This window comes from Peromyscus eremicus, chromosome 20, assembly GCF_949786415.1.
Source record: "Peromyscus eremicus chromosome 20, PerEre_H2_v1, whole genome shotgun sequence".
NCBI classification, from domain to species: Eukaryota; Metazoa; Chordata; class Mammalia; order Rodentia; family Cricetidae; genus Peromyscus; species Peromyscus eremicus.
In genome coordinates, this window is record NC_081436.1 from 168733 (window position 1) to 181889 (window position 13157).

The window sequence follows — 13157 nt, forward strand, 5'->3', positions numbered from 1 at the left end:
GAAAAGAGTGGCTTCTCTCTCTCCACCAGGGTACTTACTCGAGACTGATGTTCAGGCAATTTCCAGACTGGAGCCCAGAGAACACCTCTTAGGAGAGCCTGTGTCCCAGGCATCAGGGATATGTTAGGTAAAGAAAGCTAAGTCCTACAGAACAGATTGGCTAAAGTACCACCTCACTTGCTAGTCAGGAGATGGTCTTCTCCAGAGAGTCATTCAGGGATTTAATATAGTAATGACTCAGTCATCTTCAATGTCTACTTTCAAGGTCATTCTGTTATCTTTATCACCTTTCTAAACACAGAAAGAAAGTGTTACTTTAACAAAATGTCTGGATACCTAAAACAAAGACAAAGGGTCACTTTGTCTTACAGTTGCACACTAAGTGAACCTATTACTTTGGGTGTCTGATAGAAGTGCTAGATGGAACTGATGAAGAGACAATAGAGAGGAAACTGCTTACTGCATGAACAAGGAGGTAGGGATAAGGGGGCTGTATTCCACAATCCCCTCTGAAGACACACTATCGATGACCCTAAGAACATTCAACTCAGCCCTAATTTCTAAAGGTCCATGATGTTCTCTAATAGAATGACCCTTGGTCTGAGCCTTTAACATGTAAACCTTTGAGGTACATTCAAATCCAAACAGGAATGAGATTAAGCCAGACATGGTGGCAGAAGCCTATAACCCTATGTGATAGAGAGACTAATGCAGGAGGATCACAAGTTCAAAGCCTAGTCACATACAGACTAAATTCAAAACCAGAAACTTAGTCTCAAAATAAAAAGTAAAAACAGGGCTGGGGTGTAGTTTAATGGGTAACAAATTTGTAAATGCTTAGCATGTGTAAAGTACTATGTGAAATCTCCAAAATCCAAAATAAAGAGGGAAGAGGAAGAGGAGCTATTGCTGCAGGAAAACCTTTGTTCCTAGAGACATAAGAACTTAGGCTTATCATCATGAAGACCACAAAGGGTCATTTCTGAAGAAGCTTTCTGCCATATCTATTAAAAACACAACTCTAATTCCCAAAGGGCTCTGGAAAAGACAAAGGCAGAGAATGACAAAGCAAATATGACTCAACATCAGCATATGGAACTCTAGTCCTTTGTAGACCTAGAAGAGAATGTGGAAATTCTTTGTACTCTCTTCAACAATTCCTTATATGTCTGAAGTTGTTCTAAAATGTAAAGTAGGTAAAGCATCTTGTAATTAGCTGCATTTAGCAATTCCATAGTTTATACACATTTCAAAACCTCATGTGCATGGTAAATATGATTATCAGATTCAAAATTAATATTTTAATATTAAACAATAAAATATTATATACAATGTTCAAAAAAGAAAAAGGTGAGAAGACTTCACATAAAAACTCAGATTCTGACCTCTTTTAGAGAATGAGAACATCTGGCAACCACAAGCAGAGGAAGATGCAGCTGAATACTTTCCTGCCCATGCTCCAGCTCTTCCACTTCTTCCTGATCTCTGGAAAATGAGAGACTTTTCCACCCACCATTGTGCCTGTGCTGTTGCCTGACCTATACCTGTGCTGCAGGGCTAATTTATGTTGCCTGATTGACTCCTGTAGGTGTTGAGATTTGCAGTCCCCTAACCCTGGTTGTTGATTCCAACTCTCTATCTGGATCACATAGGAGTCATGAAGATGCCTCCTGTTTAGCCCATAGGAAAGAGGAGAAAAAGCCCATTGGTCCCTTTGGACTCTGTGGATATCATCACTACTTTGCCTTGGGAAACCAATAATGTCAAGAGAATCCTTCTTTTTTTTTTTTTTTTCTTTTTTTTTTTTGGTTTTTCGAGACAGGGTTTCTCTGTGTAGTTTTGCGCCTTTCCTGGATCTCGCTTTGGAGACCAGGCTGGCCTCGAACTCACAGAGATCCACCTGGCTCTGCCTCCCGAGTGCTGGGACTAAAGGCGTGCGCCACCACTGCCCGGCAAGAGAATCCTTCTTATGGGCTAGGAAACACTTCCTGGTACTGCATATCACATATCTTTTGATATCTGGGACCCACTGGTGTTCAATACATTTCCCACAATCAAAGTCTTAAAGGTACCAATACATCTGGGCCACAAAGCTCAGATATATAGTCAAAAATTATATAAGATGTTTCTAAGAGGCTGTTTTGATGAGATTAACTTTGAATAGATCAGATTGTCCTTCATATCATGGACAGGTCTCACTCAATCAACTAAACTCCTGTACGGAATGAGACTGACCTCTTCCAAGCAATAGTTAAGATGAGAGCTATGTAATGTTGAAGAGAACTGTCTATTTACTATAAAATCAAATTTGTCATTCCAGCAGGAAGTGATGTTGTAACACTCTGAAGCCAGAAAGCTGGTGTTTGAAACCCAGCATTGCCACTCATAAGCATGTGTCATCACATACCGGCCCTTTAACCTATCTTTACTTTAATTGCCTCATCTATACAGTGAGGGCCTTAATATTTCATATCTTTTGGGGTCACTAAGGATATTCAGTGGAATTAACATTTACAGAGACCTAAGAGCATTAATTAGCACATAAAGATGTTGTACGGAATTATCCTTTTGAAGTAATTCCACTCCACTGCTACATCTGCACACCTGCTCCATTGGCCAAGTTACAAGATTAGGGCATCAGGGGAGTACAGCAGAACCTGGGCAATCCTGCAAAAATGAGGAAAATATATCTTTCCATGTTAGCCATAGTGGTAATATGTATCTTAGGTCTGTGTTTTGAATGTATGAAGGATCTGACCTTCAGAGACTTTGACAAATTGAAATATATTAGTATGAAAATATATAGTATAGAAATATATAGTAGAACGATCCGTTGGAGTTCTAACAGAGAGCAGCATTCTTGGAAGGGAATTTTAAAGAGTTATCAATTTTTTTCAATTTTTTTTTTTTGCAAAGATAAAAGGACTAGCAACAGAAGAAAGCCACTACCATCCCTAATACTGAAAAGCAATGAGAGGAAATGGCGTTCCCTGAGACTGGTTGAAAGCTTAGGCTCTAGGTCTAAAGTCACCAGACACAAGCCATATTCATCAAGAGTACAGCCATTAACATGTAAATTTAATCTATTTGCAAAACAGATATTCCAAAATTCAGCACCTTAAAACACTATTTCTTATGGTGGTGTTATTGGAGGTTAGGAGCCCAGGTGCAGCTTCGCTGTCCTCTGACTCACAGTCTCTGACAAGGCTACAATCACAGGAGAACTAGATTACAGAACATTCCATGCCCAAGTTTAATCATGTGATTGTTGGCAGATTCAGTCCCTCAAAGACTTAGGCTGAAATACTCCTGGCCTTCCTGGCACAGTCTGAGGCTGTCCTCTGTTCTTTGCCAAGGGATGTGCTTATGCCATGGCAGCTTGCCTTAATCAAGCAAGCAAAATAACACAACCAATGTGCTGTTTAGCAAACACAAATCTGCAGCATTTTGTAAACTAAACCTTTTTGTTATCTTCTGTTTGTCAGAAGAGAATCAGTAGGTCCAACTCATGCTCAGAGACCAGAGGACATGAAAAGCAGGAAGACATTATTGAAAGCCATATGAGAAGCACACAGCCAAAGCAGGGGGTGAGAAGTAGGAACAAATGCCTGGACTTCCCTCTCAATCCATCCTCTTATCTCAACCAATGTCTCCCATTGCCCAAACTGATATAGAAGCCAGAGAGTAAGGCAGGCCAGAGGATGCAACCAGAGGGGAATGTTCAGACAGCCAAATGTCTCTGTTGTTAGATAATATTGCATCCTTCTGGGTCTTTGATGGAGTTGAAGACTAAATAGTTATACTTGCAGTTTTCCTTAGTTATGATAGAAAGTAAGTTCAGTGTAAAACTTTGGATTCACTAAGATAGGATAGATAATACATTATTTTCTTTGAATATGCTAACTACAAATGGACAAAATATTGCAAATATAATTCCTACTTGATAATTGTTTTTGTTGTATATAGTTATACTATGTTAAAGTTAAAACCTTTATTTTTATTTAAACAAAAAGAGGGAAAATGTAATAGAATATTTTAAGGTGTGTTACTTTTGTTCATTTGCATTTGTTTAACTCTGTGAAGCTGTGTTACTGTGCCTGTGTAAAACACCTGAGATGTTCTAATAAAGAACTGGCCGATAGCAAGGCAGGAGAAAAGATAGGTGGGGCTGGCAGGCAGAGAGTATATATAGAAGGAGAAAACTGGGAGGAGGGATCTAACATCTAGGAGCCAGAGGAAGAGGAAGACTTCAGGGGCCAGCCACCCAGCTACACAGCAAGCCACGGGGTAAGATTTACAGAAGTTAGAGAACAGGAAAAGCACAGAGGCAAAGGGTAGATGGGATAATTTAAGATAAGGAAAGCTGGCTAGAAACTAAGCCAAGCAAGCTAAGGCCGCGCATTCATAAGTATAACAAGCTTCCATGTGTGACTTATTTGGGAGCTGGGTGGCGGGCCCTACAAAAAAGCAAAAACCTCCAACAAGAGGGGACAATCAATGCAGAGGTAAGCAGATGGTGGCAAGGGATGGATCATGGACCAAGAACAAGCATCATATGTTTTGGATGACACTATTCCTGAGAAGACGTGAATATAATAAGTCTACTCACTCAGAGAACCCACAAAAAACTGCCACTCAGCAAACTAATATGTTTACTGGAGTTACCTACTGTGTGGGAGCCCACAAAGGTTTTTCTAGTGAGATCTGAGCTTGCTTTACACAACAGGGCTGCATTAGTGGATGGCTGGACCACATACATGGTCACCATGTGTTTGGGATGGTCTACACTTGGCTGTGCTGGGGGGAGGTCTTTTGCCTCACCCCTTGACATTCCTTTAAAAAGCCTTTTATTAGAGACAGAAGGGGCTGGTGGACCCAGGCCCTCCCGAGGCTATCCTGTGTTCTCTCTCTCTCTCTCTCTCTCTCTCTCTCTCTCTCTCTCTCTCTATATATATATATATATATATATATATATATATATATATTTATTTATATACTCTATATATAAATTTCTCATTTCTCCCTGCTCTAATACCCTGGGGGAATAAGAAGGAGCTGGTATCCCTCACTAATGGAGTATGGATGAGGGGTTACTGTAGCAGGCTTTCTTTTCGGCCACCAACCAACTCCCAAATCGTGGCATGGAGACTTCTTATTAGTTATGAATGCTCAGCCTTATCTTAGCCCTTATTTTAATCTGTTTCTCTTTATGTTTTGCCTTGGGGCTTTTTACCTTTCTCTTCTTCTGTATATCTTATTTTCATTGCTTCTCATTTCTGGCTGGCTGGCAGCCTGGCTTCTAGCCCCAGGCATGTCCCTCTCTTTCTCCTTTGTTCTTTTCTCTCAGTCTTCTCTCTCTTCTCTCAAGCCTAGATCCCTCCTCCTATTTACGCTCTTCTGCCCACCAGTCCTGCCTATCCTTTCACAGCTATTGGCCATTCAGCTATTAATTAGACCAATCAGGTGTCTTAGTCAGGCAAGGTGAAACAAATGCAGTACATCTTAAAACAAATGCAGCATAAACAAAGGCAACACATCTTTACATCGTTAACAAAGGCAGCATAAACAAATGTAATAATACATCTTTGCCTAGTTAAAATAATATTCCACAATAGGTTACTTATAGGAATATGTAAGACAAAAAGGCAGCTGCATCTCTGGAAGCCCACCCCAGCATAGATGATAACTCATGAAAGCTAGAGCCCTAGATCCCTGGGCATGACTTGCAGGATGCTCAACAGATTAGAGAGTCTTGTTTTTGAATACTCCTTGATGTCTGTGTATAACCTTGGGAAGGGAAGGACATTATGAATCTGGTAAGTTTCAGGGATTTCCTGAGACATTTGATTTATTTCCTGAATCTGAAGAAGCTTCCTTTTAGAATTTCAGGAGTCTTAATGGCATCCCTCTAGGATATGTTTCAACTTAGAGTAAGTTTCCACACAACAATGCCAGAAAACAAGCATCAGCAAACATTCATGCTGAAAGTCAGAAGCTCTAGACTGCAAAACATTACGCAGGCTAGCTCCTCACCAGATACATATTATAAGACAAATCTTAAATGATCTTATTAATAAAAAAAAAACCCAGAGCCAGATATTGGGGTAAAAACTGAGAGATCAGAGAACCAGAAAGAAGCCAGGCACATTCTTACTGCTAGGAAATCCTCAGCCAAGAGAGAGCTACTTCCTATATACTCACGCCTATATACCTTCTGTGCCCTGCCATCTTACTTCCTTTCTTCATCCAGCTACATCACTTCCTATCTCTGCCCAGCTCTATCACTTCCTGTCTGTCTATACAGACCTCCAGAACTCTATGGTTAGTGCTGGGGTTAAAGATGTGTTCCACCACGCCTGTCTCTGTTCCTAGTGTGTGGCCTTGACCTTACAGATCTGATGGATCTCTGCCTCCTGAATGCTAGGATCAAAGGTGTGTGCTACCACTGCCTGACCTCTATGTTTAATATAGTGGCTCACTTTGTCCTCTGATCTCCAAGCAAGCTTTATTGGGGTGCACAAATAAAATATCACCACAAGATACACACCCTGTGTCTCTTTTGCTTAATATACATAGCCAATTCTACTCTGTATTGGTTACTTTTCCCTAACTGTGATAGAATACATTGGTGGGGGGGGGGGGAGGCAATTAGGGGAGGAAGAGTTTATTTGGGCTTCAGTCCATCCTGGTGGGGAAGTATGGCCATGGCAGCATAGGAGCTTAAGGCCAGCCTGGTATTTAGGAGGCATAGAGGATACAGAAAGTGTATCCAGGCTATAAAACCTCAAAGCCTTCCCAGAGCAAAACACTTCCTCTGAATAGGTTCCCATAGGTTCCACTACCTCCCAAACAGCACCACCAGCTGGAGACCAGGTGTTTAAACATATCAGCCAATGGGAGACACTTCATGTTCAAACCACAACATACCCCAAATCCTATAATTTTGGATTGTGGCGATTTGGAAGAAAATGGCCCCCCCATAGGTCCAGAGAATGGCACTATTAGGAGGTATAGTGTTGTTGGAGGAGGTGTGGTTTTGTTGGCAGTGTGTCACCAGGCTTTGAGGTCTCAGATGCTTAAGCCAGGCCTAGTGTGGCTCACTTGCCCTTCCTGTTGCCTGCCAATCTGGGTGTAGAACTCTCAGCTCCTTCTCTAGCACCATGCCTGCACACCACCATGCTTCATGAAACCTCTGGAACTATATAAGCCAGTCTCAATTAAATGTTTTCCTTTAAAAGAGTTGTCATGATCATGATGTCTCTTCACAGCAATAGAAACTCTAAGACAGGGATAACATTTTCCTGAATTTTGATATAAAGTAATGAAAATGTTATGTAAAATAAGTGTTCTGAATTCCAAACTCATCCTCAATTATGTGACTATATCTCATTTATTCCTGGGGCCAGGAGGATTAGAGAAGAGAAGGACCATTTGGTGACATTTAGAAAGAATCTGCTGTGTGACAGTTCCAGAGGTGATGTCAGAGTTTAGTTCCCTCTTAGAAAAGCCTTGTATAGATATTAACTTTGCTTCTGTTGACAAAAATAAGGGAGTTGCAGGGTTCAGTATGTAGCCCAGGCTGTCCTGGATCTCCCATTCCTCTTATCTCAGCCTCCCAAATATTAGATTCAGATCCTGCTTACTTGTTGAATATGCTATGGAGACGGCTTGGGATCTGGAGGCAGGGTTTTTCCCTCTTCAGTATACAATACACACACACACACACACACACACACACACACACAGTACATACATATACTCAGGGCATTGATGCAGTCACAATTCTCTGTCCCTTTGCCTTCCCAACTGTGGGTAAGGCTACGCACAGTTTTAACTCCCAGGCCCAAGCTCTCAGGTAGTAAGTAACTGCCAAGTTCTGTCCATGCATTTATTAAGTGAAGTGAACCCTCTTCATTATTGAAACCTAAGAAATTAGTCCTAAAAAATCTCAACTCTCAAGTCTCATAACACAACTTTAATCTCATAATAACCTTTAGTTTCCTTAATGGTAAGGACCTGCCACATGCACTCTCTGTCCCCAGTGTTGGACAAAAAGTAAGTGCCAAACAGATGAGAGTCTTCTTCCTTTGAAGGGAAGAATCTCAATCAGCTTTACAGCACTTAGGAGGCATGTTTGTGTGTTTGCTCCTTCAATGTCATAATAGTTCTGCATTATCACTCACATGTGTTAGAGCCGGGAACTGAGATAGATGAGCAATTGCTCCAAAAATCACTCAGTTTATCACAAATAGTAACACAGAAGTTCATCCATAGGTCTTTGGACTTGAGTGCACGTTCCCTCCATTCTTCCAAAACTACCTAACTCTACAGGTCCAAAACCCAACATATATTTCTAAAACCCAGAAAATGCTAAAAAAAAAAAAAAAAAAAAAAAGAATAAAAAAAAGAATAAAAGCCCTTTCACAAATCATTTGGTAGAAAAACTTGACCATTACTTAACTCACTTGTTACAATTTTTTTCCATTTTTTTACAGTTTGCTGTAAGGTGACATATTTATAACCCTTCTTTAGCTCATTTTATGTGAATAGTCAGTTCTGCAGTTGAAATGTGGTTGGCAATGAGGTAGCCTTCTAATAAACAACACAGTCTCCATAATACTTTCTACAATTAGAAAAAAATGTATCCTTCCAAAACAAATCTGACTCAAAAGTTCCAAACAAGTCATTAAATAGTTTTTTCTTTGATGGTCCCAGATCTTGTCATGCTGGAATCTCCTTAAGTACTAGGAAAACATTTTGTGCATCTTTTGGTTTGCCAAGCCAAGTCCAGTGGGCAACAAAATAATCATTCAAGTGGTGTCAATGCTGTGTGTGTCCTTGTTTCACAACTGCTTTGGAAGGTGTTTGAGGAGATGTCCTATTTAAAGGATTTAAAAATAAAATTAAATAAGCAACTTCTTGGGAGTCAGAAAGCAAGTATAAATTAATGGCAAGACTACAGCCCTAATTACAAGACCTCTCTAGGCTCACACACCTGTTTAAGGATGCCTTGCAGCAATTACCTCCTGATAAAACCATCCATTTTAGAGGGAAGTTCATTATTAAGACACATAATATTCTAAAGAGAGGCTAAAAAAATATTCCATCCTGCAGGAAAGCTCCATAAGTTCAGGAAGAAAATAACTCAAAAACTTCAGGAAGCCCCTGAAACTGACCAGCTACTCTAGGCCCCTTCTTCCCCGAGCATATAAAAGCAGTAATAACTGCTGAAATACATTCTCAGACCATCTGAGCTGCCTAAAAGAGGCTCAGACCAACAGAACTGGTTGGGAAAGGCACTTTCCAAACTGTTGAGCTGGCTGCAGGCTGTGCAACAAGCTCCAGGATTTCCTGGGACAGGTTCCAGGAACTCTTGGAAACTTCTCCCAACCCTCTAATTGAGCCACATGACATAGGACCTGCTCTGGGGCAAGAGGATAGACAAGTTAATCTCAAGAAACAGAGACCCATCCACATCAACAAAGACTATAGTCCTCTCACCCCACCCTACATCAGAACCACCTTGATGGTTGGTCCTGGGACCAGGGAAGGAGTAGGAAGACATGGTTGCCAATGCCAATCAGAGGACACCCTCACCTGCAACTGTTTGGCACTTGGCTGAAGTGTTGGGTTGGAGCATCTTCTGGGATGGTACCATTCTACTTCATGATGTAGGATGTTTCCTCCTTGTAGAAGACAATTTCTATGACCCCAAAGGGGCTACTTCTGCCCAGGAGGCTGTGGCCTGTTCATCCCTCTGATCACTCCTGTCTGAACACAGAAGGAAAGAGTTTTAGCTGCAGGTTGAGCACAAAGGTCAGAATGGAGAAAGAAAGTAAAAAGAAGGCAAATATAGAAGGAAAAGCTTTGAGGCTTCCCAAGATGAAATACAGCATGGAGGGGGCCTAAAACCAGAGAATAAAGAACGTTTCCAAGAGTAAACGCCTGGACTATGAGAGCGAGCCTATAGGACTGGTAGTAAGACGACTTACAGTGAATAAAATGAGTAAAGAAGGTAAGTTAGAAGTTTTTCTCTGGCTCCCTTCACATTAAAACCTTATAGGCTTAAGGCAGGAAGATATATAGTGGCACTTCCATTCAAGGTGAACCATGGCCTAGCTGTCTTTTCCTTCCTGAATGTATTTTTCATAGTCCCTTCCACATACCCTCTTCATAAGTCACAGTGCAATACCTGCAATTTCACAAATATTTCTACTGGCCATTCTACTGGTTCATCCCTGGCCTGACCCAGAATAACCCTCCTCACTTTCTTCCTCTCTGAACCCCTACACTTCCTGCTCCTTCTCTGCTACCAACCCACCAAAGCCACCACCACCTTTCACCTGGATTTCTATAATTTCCTTTTAACTGGTCTCTGGTTTTCCATCCTTGCCTCTGCTCAGGACTACTAAACACAGCAGCCATTCTAAAATTACCACATACGTTGTCATCTCTGCCCTGAAAGCCCTCCACATGGCATCATCCCACATAACCCAGGAAAAAGACAGTCTTTCCAGTAACCTACAAAGTACTCCAGGGCCAAGATGCCATTCCTGCCTTGCTCATGTCCAGTGGTGATCTCTGTAATTCTGCTCCATCTGCACTGTCTTCTTGGCTGTTCCTCAGGTATATCAGTCGTGTTCCTGCCCCAGGACTTGTTTTTCCTTCTTCCTAGAACACTTCTCCCAGGTAGCTTACTGGCTCACTCCTGCATGTCCCACAGATCCTGACTCACATGTCACCTTTTAGTCAGAGTTTTCTTGGCCAGCCTTTCTAACATGTCAACTTTCCCTGACATTTTCCTGCTGTATTTTTGTCCTTCGCATTTCTCCCTGGCTATGCACAACTTACTCATTTTCTTTCTTTACTAGGAAGCAAACAAATGGAGATAGAAGTATCAGTCGGCTCTTTTAACCATTGAGCCTACAGTGTTTAGAACAGCCCTGAACCATTACAGGCTCTCAAGAAACACAGGTGAGCACTGAATGATTCAGCCCATTCCACCCACCTCCGATCCTTCCATGACAGGCATCTCTTTGGAAGCAGGTCTGTGTGGAATTCAGTCAGTGTGCCTAATGCCTGACAGTTAACAGATGGTGAGCAAGTTGTCTGCACTGAAAGAGACTCATGTGGACACCACTATTGGGGTATCACCAGCACTTCTCCTACCTATACTCCTGTCATGTCTCTACAATACCCTACACACTCCACAGCCATTCCCTTCAGAAGAGAAAACTTCTAGGTAGGCATCCACAAGCTTCTCTCTCTCTCTCTCTCTCTCTCTCTCTCTCTCTCTCTCTCTCTCTCTCTCTCTCTCTCTCTCTCCCCCTCCCCTAGACTCAGTCACTCAGTCTCACCACTTGCACTGCAACAAAGCACCAGCTGCAATCTCCTTTTCTCCTTTCCCCACTGCCCACATCTCCTGTGGACCCCACAGACCATCACCTCCTAACCTCTCTCTCCCTACTCACTGACATATCCCAGTCCCCAAATCCAGCAGGCACCCTCTGCTCAACTACAGGGACACGCCTGCCAGAAAACCAGGTAGGCTGCCCTCAGACCTTCTCCTCACTCTCTGTTCCCCCAGATCCCTCAGTCTCACCCCTTGCACTGCAACAAAAACCAGCTGCAATCTCCTTTCTCTCCCTGCCCACATTCCTTGTGGATCACACAGACCATTCTCTCTTAAAAATCACTCCCACCACCGCCTCTATTCATCACTTTATCCCAGACTCCAACACCAGTAGGCATTACCTGTGAACATACCAACTGAGCCAGCCAGTAAAACAAGCAACACACAGCCATCATACTCTCCAAAAATCCAGAGGAAACAGAAACTAAGGAACAAAACACCCACCCAACAAAGACAAACCCAGAAATCAGCACCTAGATCTGTAATCATCCCAAATCCAGATGCAAGACACCAGCATAAAACACAATAACAACCAGGACAGTATGTCTCCACCAGAGCCCAGCTATTTACCTCAGCAGGCCCTGAATATTCCAACATAGCTGAAGCACAAGAAAAAGACCGTAAGACCAACAATATAAAGATGCTAGAGGTCCTTAAAGAGGGAATGAATAAATTCCTTGAAGAAAGTGAAGAAAAGGCAAACAAACAGTTGAAGGAAAACAAATAAAACTGTTCAAGACCTGAAAATTGGAATAGAAGCACATGCACACATACACACACACACACACACACACACACACACACACACACTGAGGGAATTCTGGAAATAAAAAATTTAGGAATTTGAGCAGGAACTACAGAGACAAGCTTCACCAAAAGAGTGCAAAACATGCAAGAGAGAATCTCAGGCACTGGAGATACAACAGAAGGAATTGTAGATACATCAGTCAAAGAAAATGTTAAATCTAACAAATTCCTGACATAAAACATCCAAGAAATCTGGCACACTATGAAAAGACCAAACATAACAATAATAGCAATAGAAGGAGAAAATCCTGGCTCAAAGGCCCAGAAAATATTTTCAACAAAATCATTGAAGAAAATTTACCTAATCTAAAGAAAACAATGTCTATAAAAGTACAAAAAGCATACAGAACACCAAATAGATTGGACCAGAAAAGAAAATCCATTCCCACAAACTAATATAAATACAAAATGCACAGAACAAAGAAAAATATTAAAAGCTACAAGGGAAAAAAAAAAGCAAGTAACATATAAAGGCAGACCTATTAGAATTACACCTGACTTATCAGTGGGAGGCTCTAAAAGCCAGAAGGACCTGGACAGATGTGCTACAGACTCTAAGAGACCACAGATGCCAGCCCAGACTACTATACCCAGCAAAACTTTCAATCACTATAGATGGAGAAAATAAGATATTCCATAATAAAATCAAGAAAATAAGATACTACATGATAAAGTCAAATTTTATATATAAAAATATATATGAAATATATATAAAGACTAACAGAATGAATGAGAAAACAGGATGCATCCTTCAGCTGAATCCAAGAAACACATTTCAATGTCAAGGACAGACATTACCTCAGAGTAAAGGGTTAAAAAAAGATATACCAAGCTAATAGATCTAAGAAGCAAGGTAGTGTAGCCATTTTAATATCTAACAAAATAGACTTCAAACAAAAACTAATCAAAAAAGGGTAGGGAAGGACACTACATACTC

General features: G+C 41.3%; 1 protein-coding gene across 1 annotated transcript in view; it reads right to left on the bottom strand.

The window, feature by feature from the left end:
* Positions 1 to 13157, bottom strand: part of LOC131897211 (mucin-like protein 2) — a 163128-nt gene that overhangs the window by 99264 nt on the left and 50707 nt on the right. Inside the window, exon 2 of the mRNA XM_059248127.1 lies at positions 9598 to 9771. The gene's annotated coding sequence lies outside the window, so the exon portion shown is untranslated. The remainder of the gene's footprint in view (positions 1 to 9597; positions 9772 to 13157) is intronic.